A 16665-nucleotide genomic window follows, 5' to 3' on the forward strand; every position below is an offset into this window, starting at 1 on the left:
ACATGTGTGAATAACAGACATCAACATGTCCCTAGTGAGCCTCTAGTTGACTAGCTCGTTGATCAACAGATAGTCATGATTTCCTGACTATGGACACTGGATGTCATTGATAACGAGATCACATCATTAGGAGAATGATGTGATGGACAAGACCCAATCCTAAACATAGCACAAGATCGTATAGTTCGTTTGCTAGAGTTTTCTAATGTCAAGTATCTTTTCCTTAGACCATGAGATCGTGTAACTCCCGGATACTGTAGCAGTGCTTTGGGTATGCCAAACGTCACAACGTAACTGGGTGACTATAAAGGTAGACTGCGGGTATCTCCGAAAGTGTCTGTTGGGTGACATGGATCAAGACTGGGATTTGTCACTCCGTATGACAGAGAGGTATCACTGGGCCCACTCGGTAATGCATCATCATAATGAGCTCAGAGTGACCAAGTGTCTGGTCACGGGATCATGCATTACGGTACGAGTAAAGTGACTTGCCGGTAACGAGATTGAACGAGGTATTGGGATACCGACGATCGAATCTCGGGCAAGTAACATATCGATAGACAAAGGGAATAGCGTACGGGGTTGATTGAATCCTCGACATTGTGGTTCATCCGATGAGATCATCGTGGAGCATGTGGGAGCCAACATGGGTATCCAGATCCCGCTGTTGGTTATTGACCGGAGAGTCGTCTCGGTCATGTCTGCTTGTCTCCCGAACCCGTAGGGTCTACACACTTAAGGTTCGGTTACGCTAGGGTTGTAGGGATATGTATATGCAGTAACCCGAATGTTGTTCGGAGTCCCGGATGAGATCCCGGACGTCACGAGGAGTTCCGGAATGGTCCGGAGGTAAAGATTTATATATGGGAAGTCCTGTTTCGGGCATCGGGACAAGTTTCGGGGTTATCGGTATTGTACCGGGACCACCGGAAGGGTCCCGGGGGTCCACGGGGTGGGTCCACCTGCCCCGGGGGGCCACATGGGCTGTAAGGGGGTGCGCCTTGGCCTAATGGGCCAAGGGCACCAGCCCCACATAGGCCCATGCGCCTAGGGTTCAAGGGGGCAAGAGTCCTAGGAGGGTAAGGCACCTCCTAGGTGCCTTGGGGGGGAGGGAAACCCCCCCTTGGCCGCCGCACCCCCTAGGAGATTGGATCTCCTAGGGCCGGCCACCCCCCTTGGCACCCCTATATATAGTGGGGGGAGAGGAGGGACTTCATACCTGAACGCCCTGGCCTTTGGTTGCCTCCTTCTCCCTCCTCAACACCTCCTCCACCTCCATAGTGCTTAGCGAAGCTCTGCCGGAGTACTGCAGCTCCATCAACACCACGCCGTCGTGCTGCTGCTGGTGCCATCTCCCTCAACCTCTCCTCCCTCCCTTGCTGGATCAAGAAGAGGAGACGTGGCTGTTCCGTACGTGTGTTGAACGCGGAGGTGCCGTCCGTTCGGCGCTGGTCATCGGTGATTTGGATCACGTCGAGTACGACTACATCATCACCGTTCTTTTGAACGCTTCCGCTCGCGATCTACAAAGGTATGTAGACGCATCTAATCACTCGTTGCTAGATGAACTCCTAGATGATCTTGGTGAAACGAGTAGGAAAATTTTTGTTTTCTGCAACGTTCCCCAACAGTGGCATCATGAGCTAGGTCTATGCGTAGTTCTTCTTGCGCGAGTAGAACACAATTTGTTGTGGGCGTAGATTTGTCAACTTTCTTGCCGTTACTAGTCCTTTCTTGCTTCAGCGGTATTGTGGGATGAAGCGGCCCAGACCAACCTTACACGTACGCTTACGTGAGACCGGTTCCACCGACTAACATGCACTAGTTGCATAAGGTGGCTGGCGGGTGTCTGTCTCTCCCACTTTAGTTGGAGCGGAATCGATGAACAGGGTCCTTATGAAGGGTAAATAGAAGTTGACAAATCACGTTGTGGCTTTAACGTAGGTAAGAAAACGTTCTTGCTAGAACCCTAATTCAGCCACGTAAAACTTGCAACAACAATTAGAGGACGTCTAACTTGTTTTTGCAGCAAGTGGTTTGTGATATGATATGGCCAAAGTTGTGATGAATGATGAATGATCTATATGTGATGTATGAGATGTTCATGCTATTGTAATAGGATTCACGACTTGCATGTCGATGAGTATGACAACCGGCAGGAGCCATAGGAGTTGTCTTTATTCTTTTAATGACCTGCGTGTCATCGAGAAACGCCATGTAAATTACTTTACTTTATTGCTAAACGCGTTAGCCATAGTAGTAGAAGTAATAGTTGGCGAGCAACTTCATGGAGACACGATGATGGAGATCATGATGATGGAGATCATGGTGTCAAGCCGGTGACAAGATGATCACGGAGCCCCAAGATGGAGATCAAAGGAGCTATGTGAAAATGGCCATATCATGTCATGTTTATTATTTGATTGCATGTGATGTTTATCATGTTTTGCATCTTGTTTACTTAGAACGACGGTAGTAAATAAGATGATCCCTCACAATAAAATTCAAGAAGTGTTCCCCCTAACTGTGCACCGTTGCGACAGTTCGCTGTTTCAAAACACCACGTGATGATCGGGTGTTTTATTCAGACGTTCACATACAACGGGTGTAAGACAGATTTACACATGCAAACACTTAGGTTGACTTGACGAGCCTAGCATGTACAGACATGGCCTCGGAACACAGAAGACCGAAAGGTCGAGCATGAGTCGTATAGAAGATACGATCAACATGAAGATGTTCACCGATGTTGACTAGTCCGTCTCACGTGATGATCGGACACGGTCTAGTTTAACTCGGATCATGTAATACTTAGATGACTAGAGGGATGTCTAATCTAAGTGGTAGTTCACTAATAATTTGATTAGTTGAACTTAATTATCATGAACTTAGTCTAAAATCTTTGCAATATGTCTTGTAGATCAAATGGCCAACGTAGTCCTCAACTTCAACGCGTTCCTAGAGAAAACTAAGCTGAAAGACGATGGCAGCAACTATACGGACTGGGTCCGGAACCTGAGGATCATCCTCATAGCTGCCAAGAAAGATTATGTCCTACAAGCACCGCTTGGTGACGCACCCGTTCTCCCTGCAGAACAAGATGTTATGAACGCTTGGCAGGCACGTTTCGATGACTACTCCCTCGTTCAGTGCGGCATGCTTTACAGCCTAGAGCCGGGGCTCCAAAAGCGTTTTGAGAGACATGGAGCATATGAGATGTTCGAAGAGCTGAAAATGGTTTTCCAAGCTCATGCCCGGGTCGAGAGATATGAAGTCTCCGACAAATTCTTCAGCTGTAAGATGGAGGAAAACAGTTCTGTCAGTAAGCACATACTCACTATGTCCGGGTTGCATAACCGCTTGACTCAGCTAGGAGTTAATCTCCCGGATGATGCGGTCATTGACAGAATCCTCCAGTCGCTTCCACCAAGCTACAAGAGCTTTGTGATGAACTTCAATATGCAGGGGATGGAAAAGACCATTCCTGAAGTATTTGCAATGCTGAAATCAGCGGAGGTAGAAGTCAGGAAGGAACATCAAGTGTTGATGATCAATAAAACCACTAAGTTCAAGAAAGGCAAGGGTAAAAAGAGCTTCAAGAAGGACGGCAAGGAGGTTGCCGCGCCCGGCAAGCAAGCTGCCGGGAAGAAGCCAAAGAATGGACCCAAGCCCGAGACTGAGTGCTTTTATTGCAAGGGAAGCGGTCACTGGAAGCGGAACTGCCCTAAGTACTTAGCGGATAAGAAGGCCGGCAAAACAAAAGGTATATGTGATATACATGTAATTGATGTGTACCTTACTAGTGCCCGCAGTGGCTCCTGGGTATTTGATACCGGTGCAGTTGCTCACATTTGTAACTCAAAGCAGGGGCTGCAGAATAAGCGGAAACTGGCAAAGGACGAGGTGACGATGCGCGTCGGGAATGGTTCCAAGGTCAATGTGATCGCCGTCGGCACGCTACCTCTGCATCTCCCTTCGGGATTAGTTTTAAACCTTAATAATTGTTATTTAGTGCCAGCTTTGAGCATGAACATTGTATCAGGATCTCGTTTAATTCGAGATGGCTACTCTTTTAAATCTGAGAATAATGGTTGTTCCATTTTTATGAGAGATATGTTTTATGGTCATGCTCCTATGGTGAATGGTTTATTCTTTATGAATCTCGAACGTGATGCTACACATGTTCATAATGTGAGTACCAAAAGAAGTAAAGTTGATAATGATAGTCCCACATACTTGTGGCACTGCCGCCTTGGTCACATAGGTGTCAAACGCATGAAGAAGCTCCATGCTGATGGACTTTTAGAGTCTCTTGATTATGAATCATTTGACACGTGCGAACCATGCCTTATGGGTAAAATGACCAAGACTCCGTTCTCAGGAACAATGGAGCGAGCAACCGACTTATTGGAAATCATGCATACCGATGTGTGCGGTCCAATGAGTGTTGAGGCTCGCGGTGGCTATCGTTATGTTCTCACCCTCACTGATGATTTAAGTAGGTATGGGTATATCTACTTAATGAAACACAAGTCTGAAACCTTTGAAAAGTTCAAGGAATTTCAGAGTGAGGTTGAAAATCAACGTGACAGGAAAATCAAGTTTCTGCGATCAGATCATGGAGGAGAATACTTGAGTCACGAGTTTGGCACACACTTAAGAAAATGTGGAATAGTTTCACAACTCACGCCGCCTGGAACACCTCAGCGTAATGGTGTGTCCGAACGTCGTAATCGCACTCTGTTAGATATGGTGCGATCTATGATGTCTCTTACCGATTTACCGCTTTCTTTTTGGGGCTATGCTTTAGAGACTGCCGCATTCACTTTAAATAGGGCTCCGTCGAAATCCGTTGAGACGACACCGTATGAATTATGGTTTGGGAAGAAACCTAAGCTGTCGTTTCTAAAAGTTTGGGGATGCGATGCTTATGTCAAGAAACTTCAACCTGAAAAGCTCGAACCCAAATCGGAAAAATGCGTCTTCATAGGGTACCCAAAAGAAACTATTGGGTACACCTTCTACCTCAGATCTGAAGGCAAGATCTTTGTTGCCAAGAATGGGTCCTTTCTGGAGAAAGAGTTTCTCTCGAAAGAAGTAAGTGGGAGGAAAGTAGAGCTTGATGAAGTATTGCCTCTTGAACCGGAAAATGGCGCAACTCAAGAAAATGTTCCTGAGGTGCCAGCACCGACTAGAGAGGAAGTTAATGATAATGATCAAGATACTTCTGATCAAGCTCCTACTGAAATTCGAAGGTCCACAAGGACACGTTCCGCACCAGAGTGGTACGGCAACCCTGTCTTGGAAATCATGTTGTTAGACAACGGTGAACCTTCGAACTATGAAGAAGCGATGGCGGGACCAGATTCCGACAAATGGCTAGAAGCCATGAAATCCGAGATAGGATCCATGTATGAAAACGAAGTATGGACTTTGACTGACTTGCCCGTTGAACGGCGAGCCATGGAAAATAAATGGATCTTTAAGAAGAAGACAGACGCGGATGGTAATGTGACCATCTATAAAGCTCGGCTTGTCGCTAAGGGTTATCGACAAGTTCAAGGGGTTGACTACGATGAGACTTTCTCACCGGTAGCGAAGCTGAAGTCCGTCCGAATCATGTTAGCAATTGCCGCATTCTATGATTATGAAATATGGCAAATGGACGTCAAAACGGCATTCCTTAATGGTTTCCTTAAGGAAGAATTGTATATGATGCAGCCGGAAGGTTTTGTCGATCCTAAGAATGCTGACAAAGTGTGCAAGCTCCAACGCTCGATTTATGGGCTGGTGCAAGCATCTCGGAGTTGGAACATTCGCTTTGATGAGATGATCAAAGCGTTTGGGTTTACACAGACTTATGGAGAAGCCTGCGTTTACAAGAAAGTGAGTGGGAGCTCTGTAGCATTTCTCATATTATATGTAGGTGACATACTTTTGATGGGAAATGATATAGAACTCTTGGACAGCATCAAGGCCTACTTGAATAAAAGTTTTTCAATGAAGGACCTTGGAGAAGCTGCTTATATATTAGGCATCAAAATCTATAGAGATAGATCGAGACGCCTCATAGGTCTTTCACAAAGCACATACCTTGATAAGATATTGAAGAAGTTCAATATGGATCAATCCAAGAAGGGGTTCTTGCCTGTGTTGCAAGGTATGAAATTGAGCTCAGCTCAATGTCCGACCACGGCAGAAGATATAGAAGAGATGAGCGTCATCCCCTATGCCTCAGCCATAGGTTCTATTATGTATGCCATGCTGTGTACCAGACCTGATGTAAACCTTGCCGTAAGTTTCGTAGGAAGGTACCAAAGTAATCCCGGCAAGGAACACTGGACAGCGGTCAAGAATATCCTGAAGTACCTGAAAAGGACTAAGGAAATGTTTCTCGTTTATGGAGGTGACGAAGAGCTCGTCGTAAAGGGTTACGTCGACGCTAGCTTCGACACAAATCTGGATGACTCTAAGTCACAAACCGGATACGTGTATATTTTGAATGGTGGGGCAGTAAGCTGGTGCAGTTGCAAGCAAAGCGTCGTGGCGGGATCTACATGTGAAGCGGAGTACGTGGCAGCCTCGGAGGCAGCACATGAAGCAATATGGGTGAAGGAGTTCATCACCGACCTAGGAGTCATACCCAATGCGTCGGGGCCGATCAAGCTCTTCTGTGACAACACTGGAGCTATTGCACTTGCCAAGGAGCCCAGGTTTCACAAGAAGACAAGGCACATCAAGCGTCGCTTCAACTCCATTCGTGAAAATGTTCAAGATGGAGACATAGAGATTTGTAAAGTACATACGGACCTGAATGTAGCAGATCCGTTGACTAAACCTCTCCCTAGAGCAAAACATGATCAACACCAGAATTCCATGGGTGTTCGATTCATCACAATGTAACTAGATTATTGACTCTAGTGCAAGTGGGAGACTGTTGGAAATATGCCCTAGAGGCAATAATAAAAGCATTATTATTATATTTCCTTGTTCATGATAATTGTCTTTATTCATGCTATAATTGTGTTATCCGGAAATCGTAATGCATGTGTGAATAACAGACACCAACATGTCCCTAGTGAGCCTCTAGTTGACTAGCTCGTTGATCAACAGATAGTCATGGTTTCCTGACTATGGACACTGGATGTCATTGATAACGAGATCACGTCATTAGGAGAATGATGTGATGGACGAGACCCAATCCTAAACATAGCACAAGATCATATAGTTCGTTTGCTAGAGTTTTGCAATGTCAAAGTATCTTTTCCTTAGACCATGAGATCGTGTAACTCCCGGATACCGTAGGAGTGCTTTGGGTATGCCAAACGTCACAACGTAACTGGGTGACTATAAAGGTAGACTACGGGTATCTCCGAAAGTGTCTGTTGGGTGACATGGATCAAGACTGGGATTTGTCACTCCGTATGACGGAGAGGTATCACTGGGCCCACTCGGTAATGCATCATCATAATGAGCTCAGAGTGACCAAGTGTCTGGTCACGGGATCATGCATTACGGTACGAGTAAAGTGACTTGCCGGTAACGAGATTGAACGAGGTATTGGGATACCGACGATCGAATCTCGGGCAAGTAACATATCGATAGACAAAGGGAATAGCGTACGGGGTTGATTGAATCCTCGACATTGTGGTTCATCCGATGAGATCATCGTGGAGCATGTGGGAGCCAACATGGGTATCCAGATCCCGCTGTTGGTTATTGACCGGAGAGTCGTCTCGGTCATGTCTGCTTGTCTCCCGAACCCGTAGGGTCTACACACTTAAGGTTCGGTTACGCTAGGGTTGTAGGGATATGTATATGCAGTAACCCGAATGTTGTTCGGAGTCCCGGATGAGATCCCGGACGTCACGAGGAGTTCCGGAATGGTCCGGAGGTAAAGATTTATATATGGGAAGTCCTGTTTCGGGCATCGGGACAAGTTTCGGGGTTATCGGTATTGTACCGGGACCACCGGAAGGGTACCGGGGGTCCACCGGGTGGGTCCACCTGTCCCGGGGGCCACATGGGCTGTAAGGGGGTGCGCCTTGGCCTAATGGGCCAAGGGCACCAGCCCCACATAGGCCCATGCGCCTAGGGTTCAAGGGGGCAAGAGTCCTAGGAGGGTAAGGCACCTCCTAGGTGCCTTGGGGGGGAGGGAAACCCCCCCTTGGCCGCCGCACCCCCTAGGAGATTGGATCTCCTAGGGCCGGCCACCCCCCTTGGCACCCCTATATATAGTGGGGGGAGAGGAGGGACTTCATACCTGAACGCCCTGGCCTTTGGTTGCCCCCTTCTCCCTCCTCAACACCTCCTCCACCTCCATAGTGCTTAGCGAAGCTCTGCCGGAGTACTGCAGCTCCATCAACACCACGCCGTCGTGCTGCTGCTGGTGCCATCTCCCTCAACCTCTCCTCCCTCCCTTGCTGGATCAAGAAGAGGAGACGTGGCTGTTCCGTACGTGTGTTGAACGCGGAGGTGCCGTCCGTTCGGCGCTGGTCATCGGTGATTTGGATCACGTCGAGTACGACTACATCATCACCGTTCTTTTGAACGCTTCCGCTCACGATCTACAAAGGTATGTAGACGCATCTAATCACTCGTTGCTAGATGAACTCCTAGATGATCTTGGTGAAACGAGTAGGAAAATTTTTGTTTTCTGCATCGTTCCCCAACATGAGGAGACATGCTTTGTGTTTGTGTGCTGTCAATATCACTGTCTTTGTGTCCTGCATAATGACCAGGTAACGAAAAACGATATTCTTGTGTCCGAAAATAATTTATATACATTTAAAATATATATATCTTCGATGGTTATGCATAAGAAATGTGAAATTCCCAAAAGGGGATTTTTAGTTTTCTTTTTTGGGTTAAGAAAGGTTATTTCTACTATTGCCGATTGAGCTAATAAGGGGATTGAAAATAATAATTTATTATGGTTATGAGTGGAGCTGGGTAAGTGAAGTTAGGGTGAAGCATTTTCTGAGACAAAAATGCACTCTGGAGATGATATTTCTACATGTTTGTCCAAAGTGGCAGGTAGTTTTATTTGTAGACATAGTTAAGTTATTGTTGTCAAGGATAGCAGTTAAGTTATTAATGTCTCAATACAGGTTTTGCAGATAGGCAGTGGACTCTTTTGGTCAAACCTTTGACATGAGCTTGCTGGATTGCATGTTCTTCAGAAGGGTCTTCGTCAGTATTTTGCTGGGTTTTAGCTTCTTCGCGAGGATTTCTCATTGCTGCATAAAAAATGGGCAGGTATTAGAAGCAGAGTTGAGTGTCGCAGAAAAAAAAGATGCGTGGTGTGAAAACAAACTTGTATGTATAGAGAGGCACGGGTTGTTTTACACTAGAAGCACATGGTACAGGTATTCTGTGTTCACGGTTTTTCAGACCAGAGACAGTTAATTTGAAAAACGGTTACATTAAAGGGACAAACATGTAGAAAATGTCGTACGGTTTTCAGGTTTTGGCCTCTCAGGATGCTTGCGGGGTTTGGATCTACCGACGTATTCTAGTTAGTGACGTTTTAGGTTTAGTAGCTTTGAGCACTTATCGTATGGCGAAAATTCCAGGGCGGAGAGCTATAGCATTTCTATTAAATCTCATCTCTCCGGCAGTTCAATTTGTTAGACAAATTGATTTTAGGTTATTCGAAAACTCCTTGGTAGCGGTGGCTAGGGTTGCTTCTCCTTGAAGTTGAAAAATCACTACGATCTACCCGGTGGAATGGAGTGGGATAGAATGATAATTACCTTCAATTAGTTGTGCGGTGTTCTTCGGTTCCATTCGCTTATTGTGTCGTTGCTCTTTTTTCGTCGCGATTTCTGCCGCCGCTGTCGAAGTTGTCGCCGTCGATCGCCGTAGCCGGCGGGGTTATTGGTGTTCTCGCGGGCAGTGTGTGGCTGTGTGTATGTCGGATTGGAGGGTTGTTGGGGAACGCGGTGGCGGTTTGTTCGGTGACGCGAATTCGATTTTGAATTTGTGTTTGTGTGCAGAAGGAAGGAGGAGAGTGTGCGGGAGTGATGAAGGTTTTGAGATTTACTTTGCGGAAGGGGAAGCAAAATAGTAGAAGAGGGAGGGAGAGATGGAAACCATCGAACCGTCTCTAATCTTCAACCGTCCGTTTGAGCATCAAGATCCGTTTTTTCTACAGGCACGTAGATGCAGGCACAGGAGGCACGACAGTGTAGGTTCTACAAGCAGGTAGAGAACCACGGGACAGGCAACAGTCGCGTGAGGCATGTGGATGTAAGCATAGGAGGCATGGAAATGGAGGCAATACAGGCACGGACATGCTACTTTTGGAGGCACGGGTATCAACGTTGAGGATGTACAATAGTGCTGTGGCAGAGGCATGCGTTAGAAGCGCCGTTAAAGAGGCATGGTTGTGAAGTCTCAGGAGCAATGCGGGCGTTGCAGTGGGGCCATTTAAGAGTCACGGCGTATGTTGTGTTAGGCACGTGAGGCACATGGGTTCAGGCACGAAAGTGAGAAAAGGTGAATCCACAACAGGCACGTACGTCTGTTTTCTCAAGTCACGGGTGTGCAGTCTGTAGATGCAGAAAAGTGTGGCAGCAGAGGCATGGGTCTGACTACTCGGTTACAGAACCACGGTCGTGAAGTCACGTGGGTGTGGCACTACGGGACACGTAAGTGTCACGTTGCGGACGTGGGTGCAGGTACGTAAGGAGGCACGACATTCCAGGCAACGGAGGCACGGACTTGCGGCTTGTCGAGGCACCGGGTATCAACCCTGCGTATGCAAAATAATGCAGTGGCAGACGCATGTGTCAGGACGCTTGGTTACAGAGGCACGGTTGTGAAGTATCAGGAGCCACACATGTCAAGTTGCGCACGTGGGTGCAGGTACGTGCAGGCACAGAAATGAAGGCACCATAGGCACGTACGTGCAACCTCTGGATGCACAAAAGTGTGGCGGCAGAGGCATGGGTCCGAGTACTCGGTTATAGAACCATATTTGTGAACTCATGTGGGTGTGGCACTACGGGGGACGTAAGAGTCTCGGCAAGTGTCATGTTGTGCACGTGGTTTCAGGTACGCAAGGCACAAAAAATGAATGCACCACAGCCAGGGACGTGCATTCTTTGGATGCACAAAAAGTGTGGTGGCAAAGGCATGGGTCCGAGTACTCGGTTAGATAACCACGGTTGTGAAGTGACGTGGGTGTCACACTACTTGGCACATAAGAGTCTCAGCAAGTGTCGCGTGAGGCGACGTGGGTGCAAGGACGTAAGGCACAGAAATCAAGGCACCACAGTTGTGAAGTCACGTGGTAGTGATGAAGTGGAGCCTCTCTAGAGGCATGTGGATGCAGGCACACGACACATGGAAGTGCAGGTTCTACAGGCACGTACATTCAGGCACAGGTGGCACGGAAGTGTGGGTTCTATAGGCAGTTAGAGGACCACGGGACAGGCAAGAGTCGCGTGAGGCACGTGGATGTAAGCATAGGAGGCACTGAAATGAAGGAAATACAGGCACGGATATGCTGCTTTTGGAGGCACGGGTATCAACGCTGAGGATGTACAAGAGTGTGGTGGCAGAGGCATGTGTTAGAATGCTCGGTTAAATAGGCACGGTCGCGAAGTCTCGGGAGCTACGCGGGTGTGGCAGTGGGGCCATGTAAGAGTCACTGCGCATGTTATTACGTTAGCCACTTGAGGCACGTGGGTGCAGTTACGGAAGGCAGAATTGGTGAATCCACAACAGGCACGTACGTGTGTTTTGTGCAGTCACGGTTGTGCACTCTCTGGATGCACAGAAGTGTGCCGACAGAGGCATTGGTCCGACTACCCGGTTAGAGAACCACGTTTGTGAAGTGACGTGGGTGTGGCACGACGGGCCCCGTAGGAGTCACTGCAAGTGTCACGCGAGGCACGTGGATGTAGGCACTTGAGGCACGACATTGAAGGGACAGGAGGCACGGATGTAGGTACCGGAGGCACTGAAGTACTGAACCTAAGAGGAGACCTTTCATGAGTGCGGAATGTTTCGAGATTTAGTGTGGAAGAGAGGAAGCAAGAGAGTAGTGGAGGTGGGAGAGTTGGAAATGATAACCACGGTTGTGAAGTGACGTGGATGTCGCACTACTTAGCACATAAGAGTCTCAGCAAGTGTCGCGTGAGGCGACGTGGGTGCAAGGACGTAAGGCACAGAAATCAAGGCACCACGGTTGTGAAGTCACGTGGTAGTGATGAAGTGGAGCCTCTCTAGAGGCTTGTGGATGCAGGCACACGACGCACGGAAGTGCAGGTTCTACAAGCACGTACATTCAGGCATAGGTGGCACGGAGGTTGGGTTCTATAGGCAGTTAGAGGACCATGGGACAGGCAAGAGTCGCGTGAGGCATGTGGATGTAAGCATAGGAGGCACTGAAATGAAGGAAATACAAGCACGGATATGCTGTTTTTGGAGGCACGGGTATCAACACTGAGGATGTACAAGAGTGTGGTGGCAGAGGCATGTGTTAGAATGCTCGGTTAAATAGGCACGGTTGCGAAGTCTCGGGAGCTACGTGGGTGTGGCAGTGGGGCCATGTAAGAGTCACTGCGCATGTTATTACGTTAGGCACTTGAGGCACGTGGGTGCCGTTACGGAAGGCAGAATTGGTGAATCCACAACAGGCACGTACGTGTGTTTTGTGCAGTCACGGTTGTGCACTCTCTGGATGAACAGAAGTGTGCCGACAGAGGCATTGGTCCGACTACCCGGTTAGAGAACCACGTTTGTGAAGTGACGTGGGTGTGGCACGACGGGCCCCGTAGGAGTCACTGCAAGTGTCACGTGAGGCACGTGGATGTAGGCACTTGAGGCACGGCATTGAAGGCACAGGAGGCACGGATGTAGGTACAGGAGGCACTGAAGTACTGAACCTAAGAGGAGACCTTTTGTGAGTGCGGAATGTTTCGAGATTTACTGTGGAAGAGAGGAAGCAAGAGAGTAGTGGAGGTGGGAGAGTTGGAAATGATGGAACCGTCTGTTATCTTCGACTGTCTGATTTTAGCATCAAGATTCGTGCCGCCTGGCTTTGTTTTTTTTGTTCGACGTAGCGTCTTTATACACATGTGAGACAGGGAACACCAGGCTCTACAGGCACCGACGTTGGAATTATAGAGGCACTGGTATCAACTCTGTGGATGCACAAATGTGTAGTGGCAAGGGCATGCATCTGAAGACTTACTCAGACCGTCACGGTTGGAATTATAGAGGCACTGGTATCAACTCTGGGGATGCACAAATGTGTAGTTGCAGGGGCATGCATCTGAAGACTTACTCAGACAGTCACGGTTGTGAAGTCTTTAGAGTTATGAGCGTGTGTCACCACGGGCACGTGAGAGTGATGCGTCGGGGAGTGTGGTAGTAGAGGCATCGGTGCGAATAGTAGTCAGAGAGCATTGGTCGTTCAGTAGTAGCGGCGTGCGTCGGGAAAGGTGCGAGGAGTTCAACATAGTATGTCCTTAGTATCTGAACGCAGTGCACTCTATCTAAGTGTGCCAGTGCAGTGTGTTCTTGAATGGTTTAGGCAAGAACATTTGTTACGTGACTAATTGGACGATTTGATGGTTGCTTTTTCCCGGCAACCGCGAGCACTGCCACTCGGCAGTTTCCCCGGCGCACAGCAACCGCGAGCGCATGTCTACTGCCCTCATTACAACGACGAGGCCTCGTCCAACCGCCTCCTCCTCGACCCAAACCTTGGCACAAAAGGGCAACTGCGCTTCCATAGCCGCTCAATTACAGAAACACTATTGCCGCTCCATCTCAACTAGTAACTCTCACAAACTCTATGTCAAGGCCTCCATTGCTGGAGGAGCATAATGGCGGATGAACCATCTGCCAAGCGTCCGCGTGGTGAGACATCTGACCAGAGCACCGAGGTTGACAACGTTCATGTCCCCGGTCAAAAGCACGACTACAAGGTGCACCTCAAGGAGGTTGGCATCCACGGCAAGGAAAAGCTGGATGTTGTATGCACCAGCAATCCTGACGAAGCCGACAAGATGATCAGCAGGATCCTGAAGAGGGTCTGCGGCTTGTACCCTCAGTTTATCGGCGTTGATGTCGAGTATACCAGGGAAGACGAACCTCCGTAGAGGGCAGCGGTTCTGCAGTTATGCGTGGAGGAACTCTGTCTGCTATACCACATCACCGCGACAACTAAATGGTGAACCATCCTACAGCTTCAACCTCTCCATGTTTCTGTTTAGTTAGCATTTCACCGTGAAATTTGATTAAATTTGTTTATTGAATTGATGTATCAGTGAAGTTTCTGAAGTAGATAAAGTAGGATATATTTTGAACTTGACTCACCAGATCAGTTTATGTATTTGATGCACTAGATTAATTTATGAATTTGATGTTCTAGTGCACTTTCTGTTCTAGTGTAGTTTCTATATTTGATGTTCTAGTGTAGTTCAGTTTCCTGAATTGATGTGTTAACATGGGTAAGGAGTACATAGGTCTTTTATTCAAGTGTAACTACCAAAAATAAAAATGACATGCTGTGCTTGTGCTTGTGTTTGTGAACTCTACATAGTAGTTTCTGAAAAAATTTCGTCCACAAATTATACGTACTATATAAGTATTTACTTGATGGATACTTGATGGATCCACCTTAAATGTATCATGCCCCTTGCAGGCCCAAGAGCCTGCGCCCGTTCCTGAAGGAGGACAGGTTCTACACCTTTGCCGGCTTCAGTATTGAAGGTGACAAAGAGATGCTGCGAAGTTCTGGTTTGGAGATCAACCCGACAAGTACATCGACATCCAGCGCAAATGGAGAGTTCCGTTCAAGGGAAGAAAGAGGTACCACTCTTTGGCTGATGTTGCAGGGAGTGTGATCCATCCATTCTACAAACAGATGAAGGATAAGATTGACAGGGTTGAAGACCATAAACTGTGGGGGATCAGCCCACTGCCAAATTACCTCATTGAGTATGCAGCGATAGATGCGTACGCCGCCTATGAGTCTTGGAAGAGAATTGAAAACATCACAGAAGGACTGGAGAGTGCAAAAGAGGTAGACAAGAATTATGATGATCCTTACTACGCCTACTAGTGATGACGAAAACATAGAAAACTGGTCGTGGAGTTGCTTGTGTTTTTGCTTGTCGTTTCTATTGTTTCAGGTTCGTAGTTTAGTTCTGTTAGGACGAAGCAGTTTCTAATGTCACCTGTATCAGGTTAAACAAGTTTGCTTATGTGAAGTTTGTAGTTTGTTTATGTGATTGAACAGGTTGTCTGGCTTGCTAAGTACTATGTTTATTCAGCAATCTTGTGATTTTGAATCAGTAATGTTGCTTTTTATCTAAAAACAGGTAAATACAAAGTAGTCTTTTTACGCTAAGTACAGTTTAGTTGTGCACACAAGCGCGGCTTCTTGAGGAGTGGCAAGAGTGGCATGGGTTGGAATACGCAGTTAGAGAGGCACAGGTTTGCAGTCTGTAGAGCCACCGGTGTGTGTTAGTGTAGGTGTCGGAGGCACGAAATTGAAGTCTTTACAGAAATGAAGGCACCACAAGCATCCATCCAGAGGCACGTGGACGGAGTAGCAGAGGTGAGCTCCGAATACATAGTTATAGGGTCACGGTTTGGAAGTCTGCAGAGCAAAGGTTGTGCGACAGGATGGGGCATGTAAGAGTCATCGCAAGTGTCATGTGAGAGAGGCACCTGGATGCAGGTACGCAAGCCACGGGATGCATTGTCGTGACGTTTGTGAAGAGACACGGGCGTGGTACCGCGAGCATGTAAGTGTCGCGGGGTGTCACACGTTAGGTACGTGGATGCAGGCACAGAAATCACGGAGGTGAAGACTCAACCGGCACACACTACAAGAAATATGTCAACTTATGACCTTATGTCAGTGACCCTCAAAGAATTGGTCATAAATTTATGACCATTTTAGACCAATTGGTCAAAAGCTGTCTGGGGGCTCCAAACCCTAAACCATTGTGACCATTTTGGTCAGAAAGGTCATAATTTCCTTACACGAAATGGTCATAAAGCAAACAACGCTAGTCCGCTGCCTTATTTCTAGTTGTTAACGACCAATATAGATGGTCATAGCCTTGTAAATTGTGGTGGGTTGCGATGACTAGGCGCCATCTCATCAGTTTTGCCTATGTGTCATGTCCATGTGGCAGTTTTTGCCCTAGGTTGTGAAGCAACCTATATTTCTGTCATGGCCAAAATTCCCAAACAAATCTCATAAATTCTTTGGGTCATATCTTCGTCAAATATGTAAAAACCTTCCTTGCCTAGTCCAAAAATAATTCAAAAATATTCATTTTCCTATTCTGTTCAGAACAACAGTTTGTGAAGGAAGTACCACTTTGGCATGTCCAAATAGCATCCATTTTCGACAGTCCTTTCCTATGCCCAAATAACCATCCTCCACCAAATGCCAGCTCAATCCATTCATTATTTTGAGCCGAGCTTCAACATTCGTAGTTATGTCCAGTGTGGTAGTTTGCAAAGCAAGTACCACCTAGGCTCCTCCTTTTGAGCTGAAAATTTGTGAAAACGGTCTTCTTAGTAACTGATCATCCTCAGCCAAAACTCACGCCCATTAGCCATGTACATTTCCTGTACCGCTAATCAAACACTTGGCTGCTAATTCATGTTTGAGCATCGATTGGTCTC

This window comes from Triticum dicoccoides, chromosome 4B (genome assembly GCF_002162155.2).
Source record: "Triticum dicoccoides isolate Atlit2015 ecotype Zavitan chromosome 4B, WEW_v2.0, whole genome shotgun sequence".
Classification (NCBI taxonomy): domain Eukaryota; kingdom Viridiplantae; phylum Streptophyta; class Magnoliopsida; order Poales; family Poaceae; genus Triticum; species Triticum dicoccoides.